Source organism: Zingiber officinale, chromosome 7B, assembly GCF_018446385.1.
Source record: "Zingiber officinale cultivar Zhangliang chromosome 7B, Zo_v1.1, whole genome shotgun sequence".
Lineage (NCBI taxonomy): Eukaryota > Viridiplantae > Streptophyta > Magnoliopsida > Zingiberales > Zingiberaceae > Zingiber > Zingiber officinale.
In genome coordinates, this window is record NC_055999.1 from 12,605,889 (window position 1) to 12,614,914 (window position 9,026).

Genomic DNA, 9,026 nt, shown 5'->3' on the forward strand with positions numbered 1-9,026 from the left:
ATGTGAATTATAATATTGGGTAGAAACAATGATAATAAGACAAATATAAATGTCTATTCTTCATAACTTTGTACAAAAGTTAATACATCATGGAAGATTTAAAGCCAGAAGACCTATAAATACTACAACTTCAAATACCATATATCCTTCATCACTAATTTGTAGAGAATCTAACTGTTGATCTATCTCTTCCAATGCATCTTTCAGTTTTTTAAAATTTCAATGTTAGATAGTTTTCTCTCTAAGTTTGAAGTTGATACTGTTGATGCAATTTGGACTAACGGTCTAACTCATATTTTAATGAATGACAAGTGAGTTAAGTTAGGTATTATCATGATCTAACCTGTTACCGAGTGTGCAGAGTTGACTAACTTGACGGGTCGAGAAGACCTGACATCAAGCAAGAAGTCTAGTCAGGATGTATGATTCCCAAGTGGCAAAGTCCAAATGTGGGATTCTGGTAGGAGGGAAGTCCGGATGTGTGATTTAGGCAGAAGATCGGATGTTCGATTTTTTACAGGAGGAAATCCAGATGTGTGATTCTAACAGGAAGACCTAGTGGGTCAGATTGACGGCAAGGAGGTAACTTGACACACGGTAAGTGAAGGTAAGTCACTGGAGGAAAGTGACTAAGTGAGGACACATCCCGATTGAGGGGACAGTAGGTGTCGGTCCAATTTAGGTCCATTTTAAAAACCTATACTGAGATCCTGACTAAATCTTGGTCTGGAGGGCAATGTCTAAGTTATAAATTAATCATATTATTATTATACTAACTTTGTTTTATAGATTAGATATTGTCATGTTGGACTAACCTAATTTGCAAGGTAAAAGGAGTAAAAAAGTCTCAGGTGAACAATACCTGAGGTGCCTTCAAGCATTGGAAGGCGCCTTTTAATGGATAGAATTCAGAATGAGTCGGCGATAAGGAGCAATGAGTTTGGGATAGATTTTTGCGTATGGAAGGTGCCTTTAAGGCTATGTAAGGTGCCTTCCACACTCTTTATAAGGGTGTCTCGACCAAGTATTCAAGAACTATAACGACCCGCCTCCTACTAGCTAGGCTGCGAGGCCGGACCGTCACATTATGCTGTGCTGGACTATTAATGCGGAATGAAAACTGGCTAATTTAAAATTTTACTGAACTAAATGTTGTAAAGTTTAACTTAGTGTTCTGGGTGTACCTAGGAGTTGTACACATGCTAGGGGAGGTTTTTACAACTGATAATAAACTTCGGATCTATCCACAGACCGATCTACTGATACTGGCACGGTAGGAAACTCCGGATCGTTCAACCGACCGATCCACAAACTACACTGCAATCCTGTACGTTGCTGGATCGGTCCAGCTAGTCCCTGATCGGTCAATGAGACCGATCAGTGGCTTACTAATCGGTCTGCTGACCGATCAGTGAGCCAATTTTTTTTTTCGCGACCCAGCTCCTGATCGATCCACGGATCGATCAGGGAACGAACAGAAAGCTTCTGTTCGCAGAAACCAGGTCCCTGATCGGTCTGCTGACCGATCAAGGGTTTCTGATTTCGTATCAGGCCCCTGATATCAGCACTGATGCGTGCCAAAGTCATTACACAACACTATAAAAGCTAAGAGAAACATTCTACTAGGTAATGGCTAACATACTAAACATGATTAAGGCATAGAATACTAATTCATGGTATGTAAGCATATGGAAACCAAAACTAACAAGGTTTTAAACCGTTCTCTTGCTAACTAACAGAAACATAAGATAACGCTTGCTATAAGTACTAATGCATACTGAACACGTTCTAATGCATAATAAAATAAAACTAGATCCCTAGGATCTTTATTCCAGTTCCTTCCACACACATCTTGATCTGCATTGACCTCCAGCCTCCACTGCTAGTCCATTTTCCTTTTACTTGTATCTGCAGTATAAGGAAAATAGTATCTGTAAGCTAAAAAGCTTAGTAAGAAACCATCTACCTCACTAAAACATGCATACGATGCAAATATGATTTTAAATCATGCTGTTTGAAAGGATATGCTAAGTATACTGAATAAACTAAACATGGCATGGCATATAAGCATACAATCATGGCATATCTAAAGTTGAACATGATATCAATCACATGGTATCAATGAAGAACTAAGCTGATACTAAAAACTGAGCTACTGCTAGGACTGTACTGAATTCACGAACTAATTTGTGAAAGGTTGAAAACCATATACATATAGTAAGTGAAAATACTAAACATGCTGCTGATGGGCCCTTGCGCGCATCCCTAACTAGACCCGGATTGCAAGTTCGAATCTAGTAGGGTTTACTAGGTTAGCTAAACCTAGGGACGACTATGGGAGCCCAACCCAATGGATATCTAATCCAAGTACAGTGCCAACTGAAATAGCTAATACTATTTTGCTGAATCTAGGTTATCTGAACCTAGAACTAGGTTGTCTGAACCTAGAGGCGACTGTGGGAGCCCACCCATTTGGACATCTAGTCTCGTAAAAGCTGAAATAAAAACTGATCATGCTAATTAACATGTTCTATGGCATTTAACTAAATGCCCACTGTATCATAAGGCTGTGCTAGGCATTTTGTCGAGCATTTGGCGCTCTCTAACTCTCCTCGCGATCAGGGAGACCACCTCTAGGCACCCAGCAACGTCTAAACCCCTATCTACAGAGGATACACGTGCTCGGCCCATCTAGAGATGCTCACTAATCCCTAAATCTGTGAGAAGAGTTAAAATACACACTATATGCTGACAAAATTCAATAAAACTAATCTAATGCATAAAAGAAAATACGCGAGAGCTACTTATACTGCAGGTGAGGGGTTTCTTACCTGGTACGCTAATTTCCTTACAATTCTATTCGCTAGAATTCCGGTGGAGACGACTTCTCGACGATCTTCTCGCGTCTAAGCGTTCCCCTCGCGAAGGAGAGCGTCCTCTTGCCGGAGTTATCGCCGGAAGATGTCCTTGGGGCCCTAGGGAGAGAACTCTAGGTCTCCTTGTGGTTGGCGCCGAGAGAGGGAGGAGAGGGAGAGGTGGCGTCGGTGAGGTTAGGGTGAAGGAGAAGTTGCCTAACCAACACAAAAATAAACCAAACCAACTTATGTTTTCCTATTTATATTAAGTGGGTATTTTGACCCAACTCAATTATAAATATATTTGATTCTCCTTTCTCTCAGCACGGCCCTGCTGGGTTCACCAGTTACTAAGGCTAACTAAAGGTTTAGCGGACCCGAGAGGTCCCGGGTTCGATTCCCGCTTAAGTCATTTTACTTTTCTAATAATTTTTGCTACTTCCGCTACTCGGAAAATTCCGGAAAAATATCTAATAATTCCAGAAAAATCATAGAATATTCCTAAAATAGTTTTGAGAATTTTCGGATGTTACAAGAACAACTCATATACGAGCTTCTACTATTTACAAAAGTGTTTGGTAACAAAGCTTAAGTTTTGTACTTAATTTCTCTAAATGGAAAGTGTAGCTTGTTACACTCTTTTGATTCTTTTTTGTATTTGATCCCTTCTTCCGGTGGTTCCAGAAGAGGTTTTAGTGGATTACCTGGAGATAGGTCTGTGGGACCTGGGTCTTGGAGTAGGAGTCGCCGAAAACTCCGAACCAAGTAAAACTGAACTTATCCTTTTACTTGCTTTTAATTTTTGTGTTTTTCTGCTACATACTTATTTCAAAACCAAAAAGAAAAAGTTTTTCAAACCATGTGATTCACCCCCCTCTCACATGCGTCTCGATCTAACAAGTGGTATTAGAGCAGGTTCTGCTCTAAATTAGTGCAACCACCAATCAAGTCGGGGGAACTATTTTTTTTTCAGATTTTAATTTTTTGCACCTTTTTTGAATTGGTAAAATTTACCTCTTCAAATAATTTTTTCTCATTCAATTTTTACTCAAAATTAATGCAACACCACTCGAGTTATCAATATATTTTTTTCTCAAGCACTACTAATCCAAGACCAAGTCTTGGTACCTCTTTTTAGTTTTCTATTTTCAATAATCAATGGCCTAACTTGAAGGATTCAACACTGCTCATCCTCCTCTCTTCAACGAAAATGATTTTTCGTATTAGAAGAAAAGGATGAAAGTTTACTTAAATATAGACATCGAACAATGGCTCACCATCCGACAAGGGTACCGGGCGCCTGTAGACAAAGCAACAAAAGTACCACTCGATCTTGAAAGATGAAGTCTAGAAGATAATAAGAAAGCCCATATCAACTCAAAAACATTGAACATGATCTAGTGCAAACTCACAAAAGAAGAACTCAACTGAGTCAGCTCGCACAAGAATGCAAAGGAGTTATGGGACAAGCTCATCGAACTATATGAAGGAACCACCGACTTAAGGGTAACGAAGCATGATCTACTATTGAATTCATTACTTAACATTAAAATGCAGGACGGAAAAACCTCCATCGAAGGCACCTCCGATACAATTGAAGGTGCCCTCGAAAGGGAAGGAAAAATCCCGCCCCAACCGACTAAAGGCACCTTCAGTTGGTTGAAGGTACCCTCCATAACGCATGGAAGGCGCCTTCCAGCCGGATCTTTCCACCTTTTCTCCACTTTTTCTTCTAAGATTCCCAACAATGCCTCCTCGGTGTACTTTAACTCAATCTATCTAGTTATTTGTGGCTATTTATATGTTTTTTTGTGAATGATTGCATGTATAAATTTCTTTAGGAAATGATGAAATGTTATTCCATCCTAGCCTAGTTCAAGTAGTATCTATTGGGGCAATTTCCCTAGGTCATGTTTGACCAGTTTGACTAAACTTGAGTTGGGTCAAGCTTGAGTCCGGAATTGAGTTTTGATGTTTGACAATGTATGGAGATTGCTGGAGCAATCATCCGATTGTGGAGATGGTCAAGGGATTGACCAGGTTAATGAAAAGACAAGTCAAGTGGGTCAGTGTTGATAGGAGACTTGACTGGGTAAGTCCTAACTGGAGATTAGGTGTCTGGAAGTCCTAATTGTAGGTTAGGCAGTGGAGAAGTCCTAACTGGAGGTTAGACAGTGGTGAAGTCCTAACTGGAGATTAGGCAATGGTGAAGTCCTAACTGGAGGTTAGGCAGTGGAGAAGTCCTAACTAGATGTTAGGCAGTGGTGAAGTCCTAACTGGAGGTTAGGCAGTGGAGAAGTCCTAACTGGAGGTTAGGCAGTGGTGAAGTCCTAACTGGAGATTAGGCAATGGTGAAGTCCTAACTGGAGGTTAGGCAGTGGTGAAGTCCTAACTGGAGGTTAGGTAGTGGGAATGTCCTAACTGGAGTTTAGGCATCTGGGAAAGTCCTAACTGGAGGGTAGGCAAGAGAGAAGTCAAGTAGGTCAAGGTTGACAGGAGACTTGACTGGGAAAGTTCTAATTGGAGATTAGGCAAAGGTAAGTCCAATAGGAAAGTTGGCAAGAGTGAAAATCCAAGTAGGTCAGTGTTGACTAGACTTGGTGGTGAAAGTCCTGATAAGTGAGATCAGGCAATTGAAAAGTTCAAGTGTGATCTTGGCAAAGGGAGAAAGTCCTGGTGAGGAGCCAGATAATTGGGAAAGTCTAAGTGTGATCTTGGTAAAAGTTGAAAGTTCAAGCATGTGGTCTTGGCAAGGTAAGTCCTAGTGTGACTTGGCAAGGAGAACTCGATAACTAGAATGAGGCCGAAGGAAGCTCCTGAAGGCAAGGCGTGAAGGATGGGAGATATCCGAGGGACGCAAGGCTGATGGAGGAGGCTAGAAGGCTAGTTCAAGGTTGATCAAGTGTGGTGTATAATCCGACAACTAGGATGAGGCCGAAGGAAGCTCCTGAAGACAAAGTGTGAAGGATGGGAGATATCCGAGGGACGTAAAGCTGATGGAGGAGGCTAGAAGGCTAGTTCGAGGTCGGTCGAGTGTTGGCCAAATGCTAGGCATGGATACCCAACAGGTCATGGTTGACCGGGAGTTGGATTTGGGACCTTGAACTTGAGTTTGAGGCAAGTTCAGGGTGTTCAATTGATCGGTCGATCAATTGAACCAGTGTCCAATTGATCGGTCGATCAATTGAACCAGTGTCCAATCGATCGGTCGATCGATTGGAGTGTGCTACGAGTGTGGGATGACTCCAATCGATCGGTCGATCGATTGGGAGCATTACTCGCAAGCACAAAAGCTTTCCCAATCGATCGGACGATCGATTGGGGAGGAGAAGCTCTCGCGCGGACGCGAGAGCACAGAATGGGTTTGAATCGATCAGCCAATCGATTCAGATGGTCCCAAACGATCGATCGATCGATTGGGAAGTGACCGTTGAGCAGGAAACGAGCAATGGACGGCTGGGATTGTGTAGATGTGACGTGGCAATCGATTGGGACTAATTTGGATCGATTGAGAGCACTGCATAAAGCCTGGGCGGAGCGTTTTCTTCGCTAGAGCTTTGCGTTCTTCTTGTGACTTTTCGTGCGATCGAGCTTCTTCCGATCTTCACCGCCAGTTCTTAAAGGCTCTTGGGGTGCATCTCCAAGGTTCAAGAGGCAACCTACATCAGCAAGATCAAGCAAGGAGAGGTTTTATTTTATTCCCTTGTGTATTTTCTTCTTGTTTGAGTGATTCTTGTTGTGAGGTGTTTGTGTAAGGCTTCTCCACCTTCGGCTGTGACCGAGAAGGAGGGTTTCATAGTGGAGGTGTGTGCTCGGTGTGTGGATCCTTAGATTAGTCACCTCTTATTAAGGTGGATACCAAGTAAATCCTTGAGTTAGCATTGGTTGTGTTTGTATTAGTATTCCGCTGCATATTATCAAAACGAAGCAACCGACGAAGCGACGAGACGCTATTCACTCCCCCTCTAGCGGACATCACTGTCCCAACAATTGGTATCAGAGCAAGGTCGCTCTTCTATGGACTAACCACCAAGAGAGCAAGAAGCTAGAGGAAGTAGAAGATGGACTTGGGAGGTCCACTTGGATGGGACATCCGGATTCCTCAGCCGTACGACAAGGAAGACTTCGCCTTTTGGAGGAATCGGTTGGAGACATGGTTCCAAATGGATTGGAACCAATGGGTTGTCTTGAGTGACCCATTTGAAGCTCCTACGGACAAGAAGGGTAAACGCCTCCGACCTCGGCATTGGACCGAAGAGCAACGAGAGCAATCGGAGGCGGACAAGGAGGTAACGAGAATTTTGCATAATTTACTACCTTCTAATATTTTGTTGAGTGTAGGTGAAACCATAAATGCAAGTGATATTTGGAAAAAGATCATTGCTTATCATGAAGACCCTACACAAGTCCAAGGAGTGGAAGAGCCCAAGGAGAAGGACTTATTGGTCCAAGAAGAGAAGGGTCAATCCGATGTTGACACGAGGTCAACATCCGAAGAAGATGAGGAAGAAAAGATGCAATCCGATGTTAACGAGAAGTCAACATTCGAGGAGGAAGAGAAAGAGAAGGAAGAGGTGGAAGAGGAGAGATCTTCCACATCCTCAAGAGATGAAGAAGTGGAAGAGTCCACATCCTCAAGTGAAGAGGAAGAAATAGAAGATGATGCCATCTCTTCATTGCAAGAAAAATCAAATGGAGGATCAAGCATCAACCCTACAAGCAAAGGTATAAAGATTTCAATTATTAAAGATAAAAATCATATCATTTGCTTTGAGTGTAGGGAGAATGGTCACTACAAGAGCAAATGCCCCAAATTGGCCAAGAAGAAGGGTCAAGTAGCAACAAAGGGCAAAGAAAAGCTCAAGGAGACAATCCCCACAACAAAGAAGAGCAAGGAACACATTGTGTTTTTCTTGTGTAATCAAAATGGACATTATCGAAGTCAATGTCCAAAGGGGAAGAGTTCGATCAAGGTCAAAGGAGGAAGCACAAATCAAGGGGGAGCTTTTAAGATCAAACCCAACGTAACCTTTAATAGTGCAATTCCTCCTAGTCATAATAAAATGCATGTTAGAAATAATCCTTATCATTTTAATGCAAACTATCATGAAAGTAGGAAGCATGATAGTGTTAAGGGAAAATGCATTCCTCCTCATGCTAGAACTACCACACCTAAGGCTAGGAAGATAGATAACAATTTAGGTAATAACTTTAAAGATTATAGATATATGCCTAAATATAGAAATGCTCATAGGGGTCAAGAAAAATCCAAATCTATGAATTTAATGACAGAGAACCAAGTCTTGAGATCAAGACTTGATCACTTAGAAACTACCCTAGCAAAAATGGAAAATATGCTTAAGGGTTAAAATGAGCTTAACCTAGGAAAGTCTAGACAAGAGTCATCCAATGACTATAGAGGTTTGGGATACAAACCTAAAGTCAAGAAGGATGTGACTTCCTTTCTTAGAGTTCCATATAGCTATGGGACCAACCCTAGGTTTAGAGGTCAAGTCAAAGATACTAGGGAAGGAAGCCCTAAAGGTTCTTTTGGCAAGACCAATGTGACCAAGAAGTCTAACAAAGTCACAAAGAAGGTCACAAGGGAGGTCATCCCTAAAGTTGATCTAGTAAAGGTGACTAAGGCTCCAAAAAGGCCTAATAAAGTCACAAAGAAGGTTACAAGGGAAGCAATTCCTAGAGTTAACCTAGTAGAAGTGACCAAGGCTTCTAAGAAGCCTAGAAAGGTCCTTAGGAAGGTATCTAGGGAAGTCATCCCTAGTGAGTACCTAGAGCATCCAAGGAGCATCAATCTATTTTGGGTTCCTAGGAGCATATTCTCTACACCCTAGATGGGTTTAGAGAGTGTCAACTCCATTTGGAAAGGTAGTTAACCCAAATTTGGCAAAGTTGACACTTGAGAGCATTTTCAAGGTTATTGTTAACCTTCGAAAATGAAAAGGATTATAGGGTTACTCTTTGAAAGAGTGATATATGTGCCAAAATTTGAAGAGTTGAACTCAATCTAAATTGGCATACTTAAGAAAAGTATAAGAAAAATTGAGTTAGAATTGTGATACTTTCTTAAGGAATCAAGAGAAAACACATGCTTTAATCAAATACGATTAAGCCTTGAAAGGGAAAAAGGTGCCAAGTGTGAGGATTTGAAAT